Here is a 22945-nt window from a genome sequence, read left to right as displayed (position 1 = left end):
CAGACAAAGCAGACCAGTTAGAGTAACAGGATCCACAGGCAGGCAGCAGAGTCAGACTAAGCCCCCATAAGACAAAGCTGCACATCTGCTACATATGTGTCGGGGTCTAGGTCCAGCCCTTGTATGCTCTTTGGTTGATGGCTCTTTTCTTGGAACTCCCAAGGGTATAGGATAGTTGACTCTGATGGTCTTCTGTGGAGTCCCTGCCCCCTCCAGGTTCCCCAATCCTTCCCCCAACTCTTCCAGAAGACTTCCTGGGCTTGCTCTCATGTTTGGCTACGGGTCTTTATGTCTGTTTCAGTCAGCTGCTGGGTGGAGCCCCTCAGAGGACAATTATTCTAGGGTTGTGACTGTGAATCCATGATGACAGATACAAACAACCTAAGGCTCCAAGATAAGAAGGCAGGCCTACAATGTGTCCCATTGATCCTCTGAGGAGAGCTCAGCACACCGCCCCACCCTAAACTGCAGGGGTTGCTTCTGCATTCACTTATGTCAGTCTCACACAGGGTACCTATTTATCCAGGCCCGCAATGACAAATATAGCTGTCAACAGTGTCTTCACATGTTCTATCATTGTGACAAGGCTTTGACTAACAATGAGGTATCAAAGCCTCACAATGTGGCCCTGTGAATCTACTCCCCATACAGTCACAGTAGTAGCTGTTTCTTCCATCCACACACAGATCCCTCGGAGATGTGGCTGACTGGCACGTTCATCAAAGTTGAGTTCACAGTGGTCTCCAAGAAGTCTAGGTGAACAATCACAGAAGTGAGCCCCAAGAGCATCCTGACACATGGGGCATCATGTAGACATGGCTGGGATCCACATCCATCAATTCCCAACTCATAGCTCACTGTAGAATACTCTTGAGGACCAACTCATGTGTCGCTTCACTGAAGTCTCCCAGAGTTTTAAATATTTTGTGTGTGTGTGTGTGTGTGTGTGTGTGTGTGTGTGTGTGTGTATGGGGTGTGTTTGAACACTCTCATGTGGGTGCCTGCAGAGGCTAGAAGACAGCATTGCCTTCTCTGGATCTGCTGTTACAGATGATTGTGAGGGACCTGAGATAGATTTTGAGAGCTGAACCCTAGTCCTCTGCAAAAACAGCAAGTACTCTTAACTTCTGAGCCTTCCCTCCAGCCCTTTAAAGTAAAAATTTTACTTAGCATTCAAATAATAGGATTCATGATTACATTTTATACACCTGTCATAACACTTTGCTTTGTCTGTCTTCCTCCTGCCACCCTCCTCCCTCCTCGTCTTTCTTCCACCACCCTCCTCCCTCCACATATTCCTCCTACCACCCCCTCCCTCTTCATCTTCCTCCCACCACCCTCCTCCCTCCTCATCTTCCTTCCACCATCCTCCTCCCTCCACATATTCCTCCCACCACCTTCCTCCCTCCTTCTGTTCCTCCCACCTCCCTCTTCCCTCCACCTGTTCTCCCCCACCACCCTCCTCTCTGCCACATTTTCCTCCCACCACCCCCTCCCTCCACACCTTCCTCCTGCCACTCTTCTCAATGCAACATGCTGCCTTTTTTCTATCACTTCCCTTAATTTAAATAATGCCTTCTATTTCCTTTCCTTTTCTTTTATTGAAGAGATTTTTGGGTTTTTTTTCTTCACATAACATCCTGATCAAGGACTTCCTTCCCTCAACTCCTCCCATTCTCTCCCTCCTTCCTCCTCCACCTGAATCCACAGACTTCTAAGAGGTAATAGTAAGATATGACAACATGAAATGTAATATGATTAAAATAAAAACCTATCATATTGGAGTTGGACAAGATAAACAAAGATAAGGAAGCCGGGCGTGGTGGCCAACGCCTTTAATCCCAGCACTTGGGAGGCAGAGGCAGATGGATTTCTGAGTTCGAGACCAGCCTGGTCTACAAAGTGAGTTCCAGGACAGCCAGGGCTACACAGAGAAACCCTGTCTTGAAAAACCAAAAAAACAAAAAAACCCACCCCATTCCTGAGCCAGGCATGGTGGCACACACCAAAATAATAATAATAATAATAATAATAATAATAATAATAATAATAATAATAATGAAAAGTACCCAAAAGAAGGCATAAAAATAAGAGACACACTCATTCACAGACTCAGGAATCCCATAAAAATCCTAAATTGGTGTAGATTGCTTTTATCATGTTTAGGTATTGGCCTTGAATTCCTGATCTTTCCAGAACTTTTATCATGAATGGGTGTTGGATCTTGTCAAATGCTTTTTCTGCATCTAACGAGATGATCATGTGGTTTTTGTCTTTGAGTTTGTTTATATAATGGATTACATTGATGGATTTTCGTATATTAAACCATCCCTGCATCCCTGGAATAAAACCTACTTGGTCAGGATGGATGATTGCTTTAATGTGTTCTTGGATTCGGTTATCGAGAATTTTATTAAGGATTTTTGCATCGATGTTCATAAGAGAAATTGGTCTGAAGTTCTCTATCTTTGTTGGATCTTTCTGTGGTTTAGGTATCAGAGTAATAGTGGCTTCATAAAATAAAACAGAGGAATGGATACAGAAAATGTGGTACATCTACACAATGGAGTACTACTCAGCTATTAAAAAGAATGAATTTATGAAATTCCTAGCCAAATGGATGGACCTGGAGAGCATCATCCTGAGTGAGGTAACACAATCACAAAGGAACTCACACAATATGTACTCACTGATAAGTGGATACTAGCCCAAAACCTAGGATACCCACGATATAAGATACAATTTCCTAAACACATGAAACTCAAGAAAAATGAAGACTGAAGTGTGGACACTATGCCCCTCCTTAGAAGTGGGAACAAAACACCCATGGAAGGAGTTACAGAAACAAAGTTTGGAGCTGAGATGAAAGGATGGACCATGTAGAGACTGCCATATCCAGGGATCCACCCCATAATCAGCATCCAAACGCTGACACCATTGCATATACTAGCAAGATTTTATCGAAAGGACCCAGATGTAGCTGTCTCTTGTGAGACTATGCCGGGGCCTAGCAAACACAGAAGTGGATGCTCACAGTCAGCTAATGGATGGATCACAGGGCTCCCCATGGAGGAGCTAGAGAAAGTACCCAAGGAGCTAAAGGGATCTTCAACCCTATAGGTGGAACAACATTATGAACTAACCAGTACCCCTGAGCTCTTGACTCTAGCTGCATATGTATCAAAAGATGGCCTAGTCGGCCATCACTGGAAAGAGAGGCCCATTGGACACGCAGACTTTGTGTGCCATGGTACAGGGGAACGCCAGGGCCAAAGGGGGGGAGTGGGTGGGTAGGGGAGTGGGGGTGGGTGGGTAAGGGGGACTTTTGGTATAGCATTGGAAATGTAAATGAGCTAAATACCTAATAAAAAATGGAAAAAAAAAATCCTAAATTGGAAGTCATAACGTAAATGCAGACGACCTGGTGCAAACCCGTGTGGGCCCTGTGCTTGCTGCTTCAGTATCTGTGAGCTCATATGGTCTTTGCTCCTGGTGATTAAGAGGGCCTTGTTTTCTTCTTATCCTTCAATACCTGCTGGCTATTACACTCTTTATACCTCCACTTCCACAGGCTTCCCGGAGCCCTTAGGGAGGGGTTTAACAAAGACAATAGATTTAGGCTGAGTGTTTCAAGCTCTCTCACTCTTCATTATGTCTGACTTTGAATCTCTGTATTTTCCCCATCTGCTGCAGGAGCAATTTTCTTTGGCATTGGCTAAGCAAAGTGCTGATCTGTGAGTATAGCAAAATGTCACTAGGATTAATTTTTTTTTTGCTACATTTTTCTTTTGGACTAGTATTATTTTGTTTTATGCTAGGTTCCTTGGTTATCCAGTCTCAGGTATCTAGCCACCCAACCAGAGTTGGGTGTGAGTTCCTTCTTCTAGAGTGAGCCTTAGGTCAAATCAGATACTGATTGGTTACTCCTACAAACTTTGTGACACTATTTCACTAGTGTATTTTGCAGGCAGGGCATCATTGTAGATTGGAGAGTTTGTGGCTGACTTGGTGTTTGTTTTTCTTTTGGTAGCATGCACAGGATCTTCCTGTACCAAAGGCAATAGAACATAGGGTTAAAGGCTCTATGTAGGCATATCAGCTTGGCTCCTCCATGTTCCTTGAGTTGCTTAGTTCGTTTCAGAAATGGTCTTAGCTGTCAGCAAGCTATAGTCCTTTGAAATAGCCTGGGTTGTTTAGGGATTCTCACAGGATAGCTCTGAACAAGCCAATTAGATATAACCTAATCCCAGGACTGGAAACTTCATTTAGTGAGAAGAGATGGTGAGTGAGGCTCTATCTCTCCCATTATTTAATAATTTCATTTAGAGCACACTTATATATGTATATATTTTAGGAAGCTTCTGTTGTACAGGTTTCCATACTACCACTCAAATGGCCCTTATGTTAGCTGTCTCTCCCCTCCACTTCCCCACTTGATCTTCCTATTCCAGTCCCACTTCAACGATAGCTATTCTATTTCTCTTTACTAACAAGATCTACATGTACCCCCATTGTCTCTTACTCTGTATCCAATTTCTGTGGTTCTATTGATTGTAGCTAGTTTAACATTAATTCAACAGGTAATATCCACATATACTGGAACATGTAAGATTTATCTGAGTGGGTTATCATATGCAGGAGGGTTTTTTGTTTTTGTTTTGTTTCACGCCCAGTGAAGGATAGCAGTCTGCAGCCTGGTGGGATTCAGATGACTTCACTTAGTATTATGAAAGTGGGAAGGGTCTTTATTGGGGTTTGGATATGGTAATGGCTATTCCTGGTGGTCACGTTGACTATATCTGGAATAAACCAAAATCCAGAATTGGAGGGCTCACCTATGATCCAGATCTTGAGGCTGGAAGACACAAGTTTCTGACCTGGATCTTGGCATGGAGATCTTGATGCAAAGTGACTACGAAAAGATTAGGCTAAGGCAAGATAGTACACACCTTTAATCCCAGGAGACTAAAGCCAAGAGATCTCTGAGTTCAAGGTCAGCCTGAGATAAATCCCTGTTCCAGGGATTGTAGTACACACCTTTAATCTTGGCCACACCTTCTGAGGGAGACCTATATAAGGACGGTGGAAGAAGGAAGATTCACTCTTTTTAACCACTTGCATTTACTTGCCAGCGTACCTGTTGGAATCTACTTCAACAGAAGACCAGCTGAAACAACTAGCCTCGTGGGACTGAGCAACTACTAGATTCTTGGACTTCCCATTCACAGCTGACCACTGTTGGGAAGTTAGACTACAGACTGTAAGTTGCCATAATGAATTACTTCAATATAGAAAGACATTCCATATGTTCTGTAACTCTAGAGATTCCCCAAGCAATACAGATATCAACTATCCAAGAAAGGGTCCTGAGTTTGAACATTGGTCCCTAGCATATGGCCCTGTTGTTCCAGTTGCCAAAAATCTTGAAAATATAGCCTGGCAGATAGAGTTAGTCATAGGGGTTAGGGTTGTGAGTCCTGTGTCCACTCTAACACAGGGATCGGCTGCTTGAGAAGGTAGGACAAAGGGAGTTTGTGCTAGTCCCATGCCATTGCTGCATGGGTATTGGGCTGTGGGAAACTACAGTCTGAGGTGCGTGGCAGTCACAGCTGGCTTGAAGGTCCCTGGGCCTGAGAAGAGGCTAGAGCCATGGAGTTCCCAAATTCTTGGACACTCCAGCACCTCTGCAAATAGAGGAAGATCTGAGAACAGAATCTGGGCCTGTGGGATGGAGCTAGCCCTGGGCTGTGCGTGGGAAAGGGGAGAGCTCTGGCTGGTCCCTTGTGGAGAGTCCTTGGCTTGAGAGAGGCCAACTTGGCTTGGTGGCAGTTGTGGTTGAGAATGCAAATAGACCTTCTACAGGAAATTAGACAGTGGCTCTATAGGCAAGGGCCATCTCTGTGGCTCCCCACAGTGGATCCCAATGAAAAGAGGCAGTCCATGGTGTTAAGGTATTTATTGTCATGGCAGAAATTGAATGAGTAAAACCATACCCCACTTCTCAGGATGGGCCTGAGATTAAATACCATTTGCTGGGAGGAATGTATGAGAAGGAAAGCTTATTGGCTAAGAACTCAAGGCCTCTAGGTACCTCATTAGAATGGAGATCTGTCTTGAGTCTAAGTGACCACAGGTCACATCTCTTTTCCTATTAACTTGGTCTGAGATGTTCAGGCTACATGTGGAAGGGCTTTGGGCATTGCCCTTACTTTACTGATGAACACAAATCTATAAGGGCCTGCATCTAGTGACAAGGGCCAGGTGCCTGCTGCAGGCAAAATTCCTACCATCCCTTCAAGGTCTCTGGGCTTCTAGCCTTAGCCCAACTGAAGGCCAGGCTAACTTTCATGGTCAAATTCCTCACAATAAGGGATCTAGGGACTGCTAACTAGGTGTAACCTTCTTCAGGTGTTTCTACTGCCCCACTAACCAGCCTTTCCTGTCCTGAGGACAGAATGTGAAAGAAACCAGTGAACTGTGCCCTACCATCATTGGTCCATTTTACCTCTGACCTCAAAAGGAGCCATTGGGAGGTCATTGACCTGCCCACTTAAGCTCTGGCTAAGGCTGCCTCCTGTCCTTACAGTGACTGAAGTAGCTGTTGGTTGGTAGAGAGCATTTGGAGTTCTAGGCTGTTGAGCCACTGCGCTTGGATCTTCGTGTATTGTTGAATCTGAACATAGTGAGTTTTCTTTTAAATCCTTAGGTTTCAGTTTAGAGGTTACTGGGTTGTTTGTTTCCTTGTTTGTTTGTTTTTTAAAGGTGTATTTATTTTATATTTGTGAGTGCACTGTAGCTATAAAAATAGTTGTGAGCCTTCATGTGGTTGCTGTAAATTGAATTTTTAGGACCTCTGCTCACTCTGGTCAGCCCCACACTCTCATCCCTGCTCATACTGGTCCAAGGATTTATTTATTATTATACATAAGTACAGTGTAGCTGACTTCAGATGCAGCAGAAGAGGGCATCAGATCTCATTACAGGGGGTTGTGAGTCACCATGTGATTGCTGGGATTTGAACTCAGGGCCTTCAGAAGAGTCCTCTTACCCACTAAGTCATCTTGTCATCCCGAAGTTTCTGTTTTCTGCTTTTGTACTAACTCTCTCTTCCAGTCCTTTGTTGGTTCGAAGTATGATTGGAAGAAATTATATCTTCTATGTTCTTTAGTTTTTTGACTTTGTTTTAAAATGTCCTATTTTACATGGCATATTCCTTTCACTATTTTGGAACATTAGTTTATGTTAACTACACAACATGTTCATTCTCAGTGATATTTCCATACATGTACATGAAGAACATTGATCACATTCTCCTCCCCATCACACTTTCTTATGCCTGCCCCATCCAAGTCCCTCAGTGTTTCCCTGTTTTGTTCACACCCTTACTTTCCAAGTAGAGGCCACATCACATCAAGTCCTCCTGTTCAGAGGACTGAAACAGGATTGGATGGTCTCTTAAGCAAGGGCACCAATGTGTCTCTGCTTTAGCAGAAAGATTCCTCCTGGCTGGTTATCTTCTGATCTTCCTGGAAGTTCAAACATCATGACTCCATGCAAGGAGCAAAGGCAATGCTCAGATCCTATTCTGTTGATTCTATTTATGGAAGTGGGCAGCTGAAAAGGTTCAAGGCCAGAATAAATGTAAGTCTAAAAGGAGCCACAATTGTACTTCCTTGAAGATCTTTCCTTGGTGGAAGATAAAATTGCTTGTCCCTGAACCTACTTGGGTCCCTCTGTCTGCAGCTGTCATCCCATGATGTATCTTCTGTCTTAAGTAGAGCAAATGTGCTATGAAAGCTAGTGTCTTCTCAGGCATAGGAGATGGGGGCAATAGTAATTTTGAAGCAAAGAATCAAGTCTGTGCCCTTGAGTCCCACTGGCCAAAGAACTCAAAAACATGTTGAGGAACAAAAGCTGCCTACTGCTTGGATGGTCTACCTCTCATTTCACAGAACTCCGTTACAAACTCCTGTCCCTTTGGAAAAACAGAGGGGAATTGTTACTGTCTCTGGATCCTGGGCTTTGGTGAGAAGTCTCAGGCCTAATGGGGAACATGGGATGAATGCTATCATCTTCCTCTAAACCTCACAGGTGTTAGTCTCAAACCCTGGGTTACCATAGAAAACAGTATTTTGTTCTAACTACCAATGTAGTAAATAGCTACCATCCTTTAGCACCTATGAATGTGTGTTTTTAAAAAAAATTAATAATTGAATCCTTTTAGTGTACACATGAGTTATTACAAAGTTGTCATAAAGGCTAGGGTCTAAGTGAAAAGCTGAACACTGTCCATCTGTAGCCAATGAATGCCAGAATCCATAACTGAGGGAGGACCAAAGCTCTGGAGCCCATCATCAGTCTTAGGACTCCTTGTTAACAAGGGGAGTTTCCTTGTTAAAGTTGGGGTGTCAAAAGTTCCACAGAGTGTCAAGTTGTTTGAACATTGTTCCTACCTGTTTGCATAGCTTAGGGAAAATTATGAACCTTCGGCAGTGGACCTAGCAGGAAGAAGGGTCACTGGGCAACACTGGGGACAGATATTTGAGTGTAACCAGCCCTCTACTGCCCCACTGACCAAGACCAGACGTCCTGTCTTTCAAGAAAGAATGTGGGGAAAGCCAGTGGATTGTGCCTGGACACCATTGATCAATTTCATGGTTTGACAACACCAGGACCCATTGTAAGGAATGATAGACACCTGTCCACTTACAGCTCTGAATGAGGCTGCTTCCTGTCATTACAGGACAGAAGCTGTAAGTTGATTGGAAAGCAACTGGCATTCAATGATGCTGAGCGATTAGACTTGGACTTCAGGAGCTTCAGATCCCAAAATAGTGAGTTTCTCTACACTTAGGTGACTATGATAGGCTTTTGTGGTTATGGTTTGTGTGTTTGCTGGCTTGATTTATGTGTTTACTTTTCAATGTTCTTTATTATCTTCTATTTTACTTTTTAAAGTTACATTTGATAAATTAGAATGTTTTATGTCTTCAATAACATGCATGAGTATTTTGCCTCCATGTGTGTCTGAGCACCACCTCCCTGGTCTCTGCTATGGAGGTCAGAAGATGGAGTCAGATTTTTCTGGAACTAGACTTATAGATGGTTGTGAGCCTCTTGTCAAACACCCTGAATTAAAGCAATAACATGTTCATATACCATACCTAGGTTTTAAACCAAACGAAGCTCTCACTACAACTGCCTGTAGTTCTACTCCAGAGAATCTGATGCCCTCTTCTGACCAACAAGGTTCATAAGTAACATTATATAGAAAGATTTGTATCAGTATTTTAAGTAGCATGTAGTGATGATGAGTCTGCTGTATAAGTGGCCTTAGAGGCTAGAGGTGTAAGATTGAGAGCTGGACTTAGGGCAGTTGTGGGCCATCTGACCTGGGTCTTGACAACCAAGTGCAGGTCCTCTACAGGAGTAGCTGACATTTTGGACTCCAGATCCAGCTCTCCAGCCTGGACACTGTGGGTGTTGGAGTGTCTGTTTGTTGTCTTATGCACTCCACTAGAACCTGATTTTCTTGGTGCACTGGCTCTCAGTGTGTGCTGAGACCAGGGGAGAGGATGGTTCTTTCCAATGAGCAGCTCTTACTGTCCGTGATCCCTTGTTTTGTTCTATCAGTTTGCACTTGGTTGCTGTCAACCTGATCTATGTCATAGTTTGTGTCTACTGCTTTAGAAGGTGCTTTGCTCTTCTCTTCCCAAGCATTCCAAATACCTGATTAGGTTATCTGACATGTTTCTGGCATTTTTCTTGTCTTTTGGAGGTAAGAAGTTTTAAATGTAAAAATTCTCTTCAGCCTGATTTTAAATGGTTTGTTTTTGTTTTGTTCCTTTTTTTTTTTTTTTTTTTTTACTTTCTCATTGCAAGGTTGGTTCTAGCCAAGTCATAGAGGGTCTGATGATGGAGCAGGATCTGAAGATGATGGAGCAGGATCTGAAGGCCTGCTACTCAATTGAAGAGAACTTCGACACTAACTATAAGATGCTGAACACACTGGGTGAAGGAAACTTTTCAGTGGTGAAACGGGCCTTCCATGTCCCCACAAGTACCTCTGTGGCTGTAAAAATTCTCCAAAACACCAAGGAGTACACCTCACCCATCTGCAGGGAAGCCAGGATTATGAAATCACTTAGCCATCCTAACATTATCAAGCTGTTTCATGTGGTCCAGAGAAGAGAGACTACCTACCTGGTGATGGAGTATGCCTCAGAGGGAGAGCTACTAGATTGCATCATCAACGTGGGGTCTTTAGAGGAGAGCGAGACTCGAAGGCTGTTTGCTCAGATAGTACATGCGGTGCAGTACTGCCATGACCATCACATTGTCCATAGAGACATAAAGGCCAGCAACATTTTGATCGACTGCAGGGGAAATGCCAAGCTGTGTGATTTTGGCTTGGCTGCTGAAGTGATTCCTGGACAAAAGCTGGCAGGTTTCTGTGGCACACTGCCCTACTGTGCCCCGGAACTCTTGCAAGCAGAGAAATATGAGGGCCCCCCTGTAGATATCTGGAGTTTAGGGGTCCTCCTGTTCCTCATGGTATCTGGGAACTTGCCTTTCCAAGGCAAGTCTTTTGTGGACTTGAAGCAGGAGATCATCTCTGCAAACTTCAGCATCCCTTCCCATGTTCCCATTGATATTTTCAATGTCATCATTGAACTGCTGATGATCAATCCCAGCAGGAGGCCCACCATCCACCAAATCATGAGGCGCCCCATGATCAGGGGCAGTGAGGCATGTTTACCACCTACTTCCACACAGACTTTCCCAGGCACCCCAAGCCACAGCATTGTCAGGACCATGAGAGTCATCACATAGAAGCCTGACAGGAATATGTCCTCCTGCAGTCCCCAAGAGGAGCTCTGTGGATCCCTGCAGCCACCTAAGAGTGTAGGTGTTCCAGGATCCTCCTCTCGGGATATCTTGGAGAAAGAGACCCTCATGGAAAAAAGAACCTCACCCAGGAAGAGGCCATCAAACATGAAGAGGCTGTCCATCAGAAAGTTGCTGTCATTCGAGAAGAACCCATTATTGGTGGCCAGCCTCGGGATGGAGGTGGAGCCACCTTGCTACATCCACTCTAGTAGTGACTCACTTGACAGGCTTAGAAACCTGGAAGCAGTCCTGAGGCAAAGAGTTTCACGGAAACTTAGTCTCCTGGAACCATAGCATCCCGTATAATAAATGCTCCAAACTTGTCCTTGCGAATGGATCTGTGTGCTTTCTTTCAGTATTGTTTTATTATAGGTGCCTCCAAGCAATGACTTGCTCAATATCTAAGCAAAATCGAACTTTGCTCCCTGGCCTTCAACAATGCCCTAGTCTTGAGCTGGCCCTGGGCTTGGAATTCAGTAAAAATGTTGCCCATTCAGTGACATTCAGAATTGCCTCTAGTATTGTAAGAGAGATAGTGAAAGAAATCAGGCATTACTATCTACTACATAGAGCTAGAAATCTCAGGGCAAGCTTAACAATGTAAGTTTAGAATTCTTATTATAGTTATGTATGGCATACTACATTACTTATTAGTATAAAGTCCCCCCAATACTATCACTTAGAATAAAAGTCAAGCTGTTCCCATATACAGGAATTTACAGTGGTTTAGGAAGTAGATTGGGCTGTGGTTTTAGAGTATTGCATTATTGATGAGAAAGTTAGCTAGAGAGGAACTCCCTAATTAGAACCATGACTTGGGCATGAAAGCCCTTGCCTCGAGAGTGTAAAGACCTCAAACACTTGGCTTCTAAGAATATAGCTGATCTTAGATAGAGAGGACTTTGTCTCAATTGTTTTATTGCCCAGTTCCTGCCAGTTTTTATGTTTGCATTTCTCTGTTCTGTGTAAGAGTCATTAAGCATCCGGTAACCTCATTGTACCTTGCCAATGTGTCACCTAATTCCCCTATTTTCTTCTGTATTAAAAGTCTGGTACTCAATTTGACAAATTACATTCACATACCACACTCCCTTGTGTTCGTATTTGTTTGTCATCCAGGCCAACTCCTTGCCCACTGATAACTGGAACCCCGAGTTTCACCCTTGGATCGAGGACCCAAGTGAGGTTCATCTACAGCACTTCCCCTTGTATCTGGTGACACCATTGGAAGGAAATAAGGAAGATAACCATGAACTGTCTCTGAAATCTGTGCTGCTGCCTGCCATTAACAAAGAGGAGTTTTGTTTTTAATTTTTAACTCTATCATTTTTATTTGTATAAATATTTTATCCCACCTGCTAATTAGGCAACTCCCAAGGCTGAGTGGCTCTGCCCGACTACTCCAACTTCTTGGGATTCTGTAATGTTCTTGCAAAATCAGGAATCCTGACCAGAGGCAAGGGCACTATAGTCTTTGGATTCTTTAATGAAAACAGATCAGACTTTCCTCCTTGCTCAGCCTCCAGAGAGGTACCAGCTAGGTCTGGGGATAGCAATGTCAGTCTGAGCCATCTACACTGGGAATAGCTCAGCACCGTGTCACTGGGTTCCTCAATAGCCAGGACCTGGTACACCATGTCTCAGGCAGCAATTCATGCCAGTACAGCCTTCAGCCCTTGAAAGGCTGCCGTGCACACAGAGATGAGTTGGTAACCACAGTCTTACTGAGGCCAGGACTATCTGGAAAGGCATTCGGGGTACCCAAGTCAAGCAGCACATAGAGGTCAGGTTCAGAGTCAAGTTGTTGTTCACCATAGCTACGTCCTTCACATTCAGAAAGCCTTTGGAAACGTCCCTATTAGTTCCTGAAAAACAAAACAAACAGTAAACATGATGGGAAAAATGGCACAGCAGATGGGTGCTCTTCTCCTTCCCTCCCCTTTCCACAGTTCCTCCCCTTAGGCAACCAGGTAAGGCTAAGCCTATAGTAACACTGGTCCATTCTCTCTCCTCTTGGAGTTTGGAATATTCAGGACTGACTCTCTACCTACACAAAGGGCACTGAAGTTAGAGCTCACAGTCCTGGTCTGGACAGGAGTCTCATCTGCATGGTTGATGAGCAGCAGGCTTTACAGCAGATCAGTCTTAGGGAGCTCATGCTCAGAGCAGAGAAACTGCTGCCCAGTGGCCTTAGAGTCCAGACAGGGGGGTGTAAACACCACTCACAGGCCAGGCTGTTGCTTGGCCATCTCTGCCTTCAGTAACTTCAACACTGAGTCACTGCTTGCACTTAGGAGCAATGAACCTGGAGACAACAACCAGGCCAGCTGTGGGGCCAGTGCTTTCCCCAAACCTTAGGTGGCACCCCTCAGCACACACACAGGGCAACCCAGCCTACTTCCTCCAGGCCTGGAACTTAACCACAAAAGCATCTACTCAACTGGCATGGGGCAGCACCTCTCTCTCCCCTTGGTCTGGGAGAGAGGAAATTCAGGCCAGCATCCACTTGGGTTGGGTAAAAAAGGTGACCAATAGCCAGGGAGGCTTGGCTCAGCAGGACATCCCAGTCCCCCAGAGCTTCCAGGTTCCCCTTGGGCTGTTTGCACAAGAAAATCAGTCCTTTTCTGGGACACATGTTCCTAATCTCTACCCTGTTCCCAAATCAGTTTCCTCCTCCAGGGTTGGTTTGTCTTCATCCATAGGGGACATACCAGGAAGTGACCAGTGCTGCCTTGGATTAAGTCCTTGCCTGTGTAGAGCTTGTGGTCCCTTGCACTCTGATTAACAGAAGCCTTCTCTGGAAGAGCACAGCAGCTCTCCCAGGAGATGCTGGGCAGACAGAACAAATAAATGAAGAGGACACACGGGTCAAAAGAAAGGCTGAAAATCACAACAATCTCATGAACAAGACCCATCTTGAGTAAAAACACACCTTGACGTGCTGGGAACTGTCAACAGCAGCCTTATCTTGTAACCTGTCTCATGCATCTCAAAAAACAATTCAAAATCTCAAACAAGACTTCTCAGAACTCTGGAGCTCTTGGAGGAGAAGGAGTGTAAGACATGGATTGCTTTGTTGCATGAGGTAAGCTAGAGTCCATCCAAATTACAGTCACGCAGGCTAGGGGCTAGCCCCTCTTTGTTTTAGAAAGTTACAAGTGTTAGGCCTAGTCACTTATCTGGGTCATATAGGGAAGCCAGCAATCGGAGGGGGCCACTCTCCAGTCCCATTTTTTTTTTTACTGGCTGAGGCTTTTATCCTAGGCCAATGAGGTAGGGATCAAGATGCAAGCTCTATAGGCCTATAGGAGAAGAGAACTGCACTTTCTCTATCTACATTTTAAAAAAAAAAACACTCTCAAATGTTGCCAAATCAGCCCCTTAGCCATTCATGCCTTTTCTGTATGCCAAAGTTCCCTTTCTGCAGAATTGTATATTTAAAACTACTTAGTTATCACTAGTCTCTTGAATTTGTTACCTTATTTCCAAAAGGACCTTCAACAGATAAAGCAAGCTCAAGGTCAGCTGCTCTATATGAGACCCTGTCTCAAGACAAAACGTAATGCAGGAAAGAAAAGAAGGTGGAGGTGGAGAGATAGCCCAGTCAGTGACAGGCTTGCCTTGATGAGTTTGAACCCCAGAACATGTGGGAAGCAGTTTCTGCTGTGCCTGCTTGGCCTAACTGGTAAACAAGCAATATGCGCATGTGCAAGAGTGTGTTCGAGCCAAGTCACTGCCCATCCCTGGGCGTGCTGAGAGAGCAGCCAATGAGGTGTGGACACGCCGCACTGAGGTGTATATAAGCAGTGCCTTTTTGGGGCTCGGGGTCTTCCTCTTCATGCTGAAGCTAGCATAATAAAGCATTGCTGCAGAAGGATCCGGTTGTCCGCGTGTGTTCTTGCTGGCGAGATGATAGTGCGCAGGACAAGAACACACATTGAAAATGCTAGGTGTGCAACGAAAGAGTACACATGGAGGAATCCATGCTTCCAGCTACATATGTAGCAGAGGAAGGCCTTATCTGGCATCAACTGTTGGAGAGGACCTTGGTCCTACAGAAGCTTGATGCCTCAATGTAGGGGGATGCTAGATTGGTGAGGCAGGAGTGCCTAAGTGGTTGGTGGAGCATTCTCATACAGGCAAAAAGTGGGGCACGGAATGGGTGGTTTGCAGAGGGGAATCTAAGAAAGGAAATATTGTTTAAAATGGAAATAAATAAATTAATAAAAGGAAAAGAAGAGATAATGCTAGGTGGCTAGGCAGTGTGGTGCTTGCTTTTAATCCTAGAACTCCAGAGGCTGAAGCAGGTTGATTTCTGAGTTCCAGGCCAGCCTGGTTTACAAAGCTAGTTCTATGACATCCAGGGCTCCACAGGGAAACCCTGTCTTGGCCAGACAGCAGTGATGCCTTTAATTCCAGCACTCAGGATGTAGAGGCAGGTGACCCTCTGAGTTTGTGGCCAGTCAGGTCTACAGAGTGAGCTCCAGAACACCCAGAGCTACACAGAGGGAAATCTAGTTACAAAACAAACAAAACAAAACAAAACAAAACAAAACAAAACAAAACAAAAATTAAAACACTTTTTAAAAGGTGGCCATGCATGAAATGAATAACAATAAACATTGTCCTCTGGCCTCCACCCCCTAAAACCTCCGAACACACCCAGTCACCCAGGAATAAACACATACATTAACATATGAGGAAGAAAACCAGGAAAAGGAAAGTTTCTTAAACAAAAGTAGGCATAGAGAGTCTTGTTAGAGACTTTTAAAGAAATTATTGCACATATGTGAGTACACTGTGGTTCCTTTCAGGAGGAGAAGAAGAGAAAATGTGATCCCATTACACATGGCTGTGAACCACCATGTGGTTGCTGGTAATTGAACTGAGGACCACTGGAAGAGCAGCCAGTGCTTTTAACCACTGAACTATCTTTCCATCCTCTATATCTCCCTTTTTAAGGCTCTTTGAATGTCTTATTTATTTACTTACTCACTTACTTACTTACTTACTTACTTACTTACATATGTGTATGGGTGTTTAAGTGCATGTATGTCTCTCCACTACTTGTATGCAATTCATAGTGGAGACCAGAAGACGGCCTTTGCTTCTCCAGGGACTAGAGATATAGACAGTTGTGAGCTACTATGTAGGTAGTAGGTCTTGAATCCCAGTGCCCTGGAAGAAGCAGCCAGCTGTTCTTCACTGCTCCCATGTCTTTCTGGCGCCCTGAATTCAAAGTTTGAATAATGTAACAAAATGGTAGGTCTTAGTATTGCTGCTTGAAATTCCAGTAGTTAGGAAGCTGAGGCAGGAGAATCAGCTTCACTATGAGATCGTGGAGCCAGCCTCAGCTACATATTAAATTCCAGGACAGCCTGAGCTATATCACTCTCTCCTCAAATTAAATCCCTCACAATCCTATACAGGGCTGTTAATCTAGGCCTACAGGATGTAGGAGCTATTTAGTTTTTTTATACTTTTTCTTTTTTCTTTTTTGTTTGTTTTGTTTTGAGTCAGGGTTTCTCTGTGTCGGCTGGCTAGCCTGGAACTCACTCTGTAGACCATGCCAGTCTCAACCTTGGAGAGTTTCCTACTTCAGGCCCTGGAGTGCTGGGATTAAAGGCATGCACAACTACTACCATATGGCTGAAAGCAGTGTTTCTTAACATTTATTCTTCTGAGCTGCAGAGATGGCTCAGCCTTTAAGAGACCTGACTGTGCTGCAGATTGTGTTCCCAGCTCCCAGCAGTAGCTGTAACTGCAGTCCCACGAAATTTTCTGACCTCTAGAGTCACAAAGATGCATGCAGGTGACCAATCATTCACATAAAATGAATAAAAATTTGAAATTAAATTAAATTTTATTTTAAAAATATAAACTTATTTTTATGTGTGTGAGTCTTCTATCTGTGTGTGTGTATGATGTATATTTGCCACATGTGACTGGTTTCTACGGAGGTGAGTAAACAGCTCTTATTCCCTAGAACTGAAGTTGCAGACAGTCATGAGTTGTCATGTGGATGCTGATAAATGAACTTGGGTCCTATACAAGATCGGCCAATAATTTTTTTCTTTTTTTCCCAATTTTATTAGGTATTTTCTTCATTTGCATTTCAATTGCTATCCCAAAAGTCCCCTATACCGTCCCTGCCCCACCCTGCCCTGCTCCTCTACCCACCCACTCGCACTTCTTGGCCTTGGCATTCCCCTGTACTGGGGCATATAAAGTTTTCAAGACCAATGGGCCTCTCTTTCCACTGATGGCCTACTAGGCCATCTTCTGCTACATATGCAGCTAGAGACACAAGCTCTGGGGGTACTGGTTAGCTCATATTGTTGTTCCACCTATAGGCTTGTAGACCCCTTCAGCTCCTAAGGTACTTTCTCTAGCTTCTCCATTGGGGGCCCTGTGTTCCATCCAATAAATGACTGTGAGCATCCACTTCTGTATTTGCCAGGCAGTGGCATAGCCTCACAAGAGACAGCTATATCAGGGTCCTTTCAGCAAAACCTTGCTGGCATATGAAATAATGTCTGCGTTTGTTGGCTGACTATGGAATAAATCCCCGGGTGGGGTAGTCTCTATATGGTCCATCATTTTGGCATAGCTCAAAACTTTGTCTCTGTAACTATTTCCATGGGTATTTTATTCCCTACAAGGAGGAATGAAGTATCCAAACATTGGTCTTCCTTCTTCTTGATTTTTTGTGTTTTGCTACTTGTATCTTGGGAATTTTAAGTTTCTGGGATAATATCCACTTATCAGTGAGTGCATATCAAGTGACTTCTTTTGTGATTGGGTTACCTCCCTCATGATGTGTTCCAGGTATATCTACTGGCCCAAGAATTTCATAAATTCCTTGTTTTTAATTGCTGAGTAGTACTCCATTGTGCAAATGTACAACATTTTCTGTATCCATTCCTCTGTTGAGGGACATCTGGGTTCTTTCCAGCTTCTGGCTATTATAAATAAGGCTGCCCTGAACATAGTAGAGCATGTGTCCTTATTACCAGTTGGGACATCTTCTGGGTATATGCCCAGGAGAGGTATTGCTGGATATTACTGTAATACTATGTCCGATTTTCTGAGGAACTGCCAGACTGATTTCCAAAGTGGTTGTACAAGCTTGCAATCCAACCAACAATGGAAGGAGTGTTCCTCTTTCTCCACATCCTCGCCAGCATCTGCCGTCACCTGAATTTTTTACCCTACCCATTCTGACTGGTGGGGGTTATCTGAATTTCTGGAGTCCAGCTTCTTGTGTTCTTTGTATAGGGGATATTAGTCCCCTATCAGATTTAGGATTGGTAAAGATCCTTTCCCAATCTGTTGGTGGCCATTTTGTCTTATTGACAGTACATTTTATGTTTCAGAAGCTTTACAATTTTATGAGGTCCCATCTGTCGATTGTTGATCTTACAGCACAAGCAACTGATGTTCGGCTCAGGAATTTTTCCCCTGTACCCATATCTTCAAGGCTTTACTCCACTTTCTCCTCTATAAGTTTCAGTGTCTCTGCTTTGTGTGGAGGTCTTTGATCCACTTAGACTTGAGCTTTGTAAAAGGAGATAAGAATGGATCAATTTGCATTCTTCTATATGATAACCGCCAGTTGTGCCAGCACCATTTGTTGAAAATGCTGTCTTTTTTCCACTGGATGGTTTTGGCTCCCTTGTCAAAGATCAAGTGACCAGAGGAGTGTGGATTCATTTCTGGGTCTTCAATTCTATTCCATTGATCTACCTGTCTGTCTCTGTACCAGTACCATGCAGTTTTTAACACAATTGCTCTGTAGTACAGCTTGAGGTCAGGCATGGTGATTCCCTCAGAGATTCTTTTATTGTTGAGAATATTTTTTGCTATCCTAGGTTTTTTGTTATTCCAGATGAATTTCCAAATTGCCCTTTCTAACTCAGTGAAGAATTGAATTGGAATTTTGATGGGGATTGCGTTCGATCGGTAGATTGCTTTTGGCAGGATGGCCATTTTTACTATATTAATCCTGCCAATCCATGACCATGGGAGATCTTTCCATCTTATGAGATCTTCTTCAATGTCTTTCTTCAGAGACTTGAAGTTTTTGTCATACAGATCTTTCACTTCCTTAGTTACGGTCACAAGGTATTTTATATTTTTTGTGACTATTGAGAAGCATGTTGTTTCCCTAATTTCTTTCTCATCCTATTTATCATTTGGGTAAAGAAAGGCCACTGATTTGTTTGAGTTAATTTTATATCCAGCTACTTCACTGAAGCTTTTTATCAGATTTAGAAGTACTCTGGGGAATTTCTATGATCATTTCTATAAACTATCATATCATCTGCAAATAATGAGATTTTGAATTCTTCCTTTCCAATTTGTATTCCCTTGATCTCTTTTTGTTGTCTAATTACTCTGGCTAGGACTTCAAGTACTATATTGAACAGGTAGGTAGAAAGTGGATAGCCTTGTCTAGTCCCTGATTTTACTGGGATTGCTCCTAGCTTCTCTCCATTTACTTTGATATTGGCTAGTGGTTTGCTTTATATTGCTTTTATTGTGTTTAGGTATGGGCCGTGAATTCCTGGTCTTTCCAAGACTTTTATCATGAATGGGGGTTGGATTTTGTCAAATGCTTTCTCAGCACCTAATGAGATGATCATGGGATTTTGTCTTTAGGTTTGTTTATATAGTGGATTACATTGATGGATTTCCGTATATTAAACCATCCCTGCATCGCTGGGATGAAGCCTCCTTGGTCATGATGGATGATCATTTTGATGTGTTCTTGGATTCGGTTTGCAATGATTTTATTAAGTATTTTTGCATCAATATTCATAAGGAAAATTGTGATGAAGCTCTCTTTCTCTGTTGGATTTTTGTGTGGCTTAGCTATCAGAGTAATTGTGGTTTCATAGAATGAATTGTGTAGAGTACCTTCTGTTTCTATTTTGTGGAATATTTTGAGGAAACTGGATTTAGGTCTTCTTTGAATCTCCGACGACCTCTGCACTAAACCCACCTGATTCTGGGCTTTTTTTGGTTGGGAGACTATTAATGACTGCTTCTATTTCTTTAGGGGATATAGCACACTTTAGGTCAATAATCTGATCCTGATTTAACTTTGGTACCTGGTGTCTGTCTAGAAATTTGTTCATTTCATCCAGGTTTTGCAGTTTTGTTGAGTATAGCCTTTTGTAGAAGGATCTGATGGTGTTTTGGATTTCCTCAGGATCTGTTGTTATGTCCCCCTTTTCATTTCTGATTTTGGTAATTAGGATGCTGTCCCTGTGCCCTCTAGTGAGTCTGGCTAAGGGTTTATCTATCTTGTTGATTTTCTCAAAGAACCAGCTCCTGGTTTGGTTGATTCTTTGTATAGTTCTTTTTGTTTCCACTTGGTTGATTTCAGCCCTAAGTTTGATTATTTCCTGCCGTCTACTCCTCTTTGCTTCCTTTCGTTCTAGAGCTTTTATGTGTGCTGTCAGACTGCTAGTGTATGCTCTCTTTAGTTTCTTTTGGGGGGGCAATCAGGGCTATGAGTTTTCCTCTTAGGACTACCTTCATCGTGTCTCATAAGTTTGGGTATGTTGTGGCTTCATTTTCATTAAAAAGTCTTTAATATATCTCTTTATTTCTTCCTTGACCAACTTATCATTGAGTAGAGTGTTATTCAGCTTCCAGGTCAACATTGTATTTCTAATATTTATGTTGTTATTGAAGATCAGTCTTAGTCCTTGGTGATCTGATAGGAAGCACGGAATAATTTCAGTATTTTTTTATCTGTTGAGGCCTGTTTTGTGACCAATTATGTGGTCAATTTTGAGAAGTTACCCTGAGGTGCTGAGAAGAAGGTATATCCTTTTATTTTAGGATAAAATGTTCTGTAGATATCTGTTAAATCCATTTGTTTCATAATTTCTGTTAGTTTCACTGTGTCTCTGTTTAGTTTTTGTTTCCAGGATCTGTCCATTGATGAGAGTGGGGCATTGAAGTCTCCGCTATTATTGTGTGAAGTACATTGTGTGCTTTGAGCTTTACTAATGTTTCTTTAATGAATGTGGCTGCCCTTGTATTTGGAGCATAGATATTCAGAATTGAGAGTTCCTCTTGGAAGATTTTACCTTTGATGAGTATGAAGTGTCCCTCCTTGTCTTTTTGATAACTTTGGGTTGGAAGTCGACTTTATTCGATATTAGAATGGCTACTCCAGCTTGTTTCTTCAGACCATTTGCTTGGAAAATTGTTTTCCAGCCTTTCACTCTGAGGTAGTGTCTGTCTTTTCCCCTGAGATGGGTTTCCTGTAAGCAGCAGAATGTTGGGTCCTGTTTGTGTAGCCAGTCTGTTAGTCTATGTATTTTTATTGGGGAATTTAGTCCATTGATATTAAGAGATATTAAGGAAAAGTAATTGTTGCTTTCTGTTATTTTTGTTGTTAGAGTTGAGATTCTTTCTGTTCTTGTGCTGTCTTCTTTTAGGTTTGTTGAAGGATTACTTTCTTGCTTTTTATAGGGTGTAGTTTCTGTCCTTGTATTGGTGTTTTCCCATTATTACCCTTTGAAGAGCTAGATTCGTGAAAAGATATTGTGTGAATTTGGTTTTGTCATGGTATACTTTTGCTTTGCCATCTATGGTAATTGAGAGTTTTGCTGGGTCTAGGAGCCTGGGCTGGCATTTGTGTGCTCTTAGGGTCTGTATAACATCTGCCCTGTATCTTCTGGATTTCATAGTCTCTATTGAGAATTCTTAAGTAATTCTAATACGACCTGCCTTTATATATTTCTTGACCTTGTTCCCTTAATGCTTTTAATATTCTGTCATTATTTAGTGCATTTGTTATTCTGATTATTATGTGTCAGGAGAAATTTCTTTTCTGGTCCAGTCTATTTGGAGTTCTGTAGTCTTCTCATATGTTCATTGGCATTTCCTTCTTTAGGTATGGGAAGTTTTCTTCAATAAATTTTGTTGAAGATATTTGCTGGCCCTTTAAGTTGAAAATCTTCATTCTCATCTATATCTATTATCCTTAGCTTTGGTCTTCTAATTGTGTCCTGGATTTTCTGGATATTTTGTGTTAAGATATCTTTGGATTTTGCATTTTCTTTGATTGCTGTGTCCAACCAAATGACCCCAAGAAAAAAGCTGGAGTAGCCATTCTAATATCAAATAAAATCGACTTTAAACCAACAGTTATCATAAAAGGTATAAAAGGACACTTCATACTGATCAAAGGAAAAATCTACCAAAAAGAACTCTCAATTATGAACATCTATGCTCCAAATGCAAGGAGACACATATTCATAAATGAAACATTATTAAAGCTAAAAGCACACATTTCACCTCACACAATACTAGTGGGAGACTTCATCACCCCACTCTCATCAATGGACAGATCATGGAAGTAGAAACTAAACAGAGACACAGTAAAAGAACACAAATTAAGAACTAAATGCCCAGGAGAGGTATTGCGGGATCCTCCTGTGGTACTATGTCCAATTTTCTGAGGAAACGCCAGACTGATTTCCAGAGTGGTTGTACAAGCTTGCAATCCCACCAGCAATGGTGGGGTGTTCCTCTTTCTCAACATCCTCGCCAGCATCTGCTGTCACCTGAATTTTTGATCTTAGCCATTCTGATTGGTGTGAGATGGAATCTCAGGGCTGTTTTGATTTGCATTTCCCTGATGATTAAGGATGCTGAACATTTTTTCAGGTGCTACTCAGCCATTTAGTATTCCTCAGGTGAGAATTCTTTTATAGTTCTGAGCTATAAAAGAATAACCCATTTTTAAATCGGGTTATTTGATTTTCTGGAGTCCACCTTCTTCAGTTCTTTATATATATTAGATATTAGTCCCCTATCTGATTTAGGTTAGGTAAAGATCCTTTCCCAGTCTGTTGGTGGCCTTTTTGTCTTCTTGACAGTGTCCTTTGCCTTACAGAAGCTTTGTAATTTTATGAGGTCCCATTGTGAATTCTCGATCTTACAGTACATGCCATTGCTGTTCTATTCAGGAATTTTTCCCCTGTGCCCATATCTTCGAGGCTTTTCCCCACTTTCTCATCTATAAATTTCA

At 42.7% G+C, this 22945-nt stretch overlaps 3 pseudogenes; 1 reads left to right on the top strand and 2 right to left on the bottom strand.

Moving 5' to 3' along the window:
• Gm18455 (predicted gene, 18455) lies at nucleotides 346–888 on the bottom strand (annotated as a pseudogene).
• On the top strand, nucleotides 9913–10913 carry Gm5890 (annotated as a pseudogene).
• Nucleotides 12471–13283, bottom strand: Gm18049 (predicted gene, 18049; annotated as a pseudogene).

The sequence above is a fragment of the Mus musculus genome, chromosome 7 (assembly GCF_000001635.26).
Source record: "Mus musculus strain C57BL/6J chromosome 7, GRCm38.p6 C57BL/6J".
Taxonomy (NCBI): Eukaryota; Metazoa; Chordata; class Mammalia; order Rodentia; family Muridae; genus Mus; species Mus musculus.
Note: the sequence above shows the minus strand (reverse complement) of the source record. Positions and strands in the feature narration are given on the sequence as shown.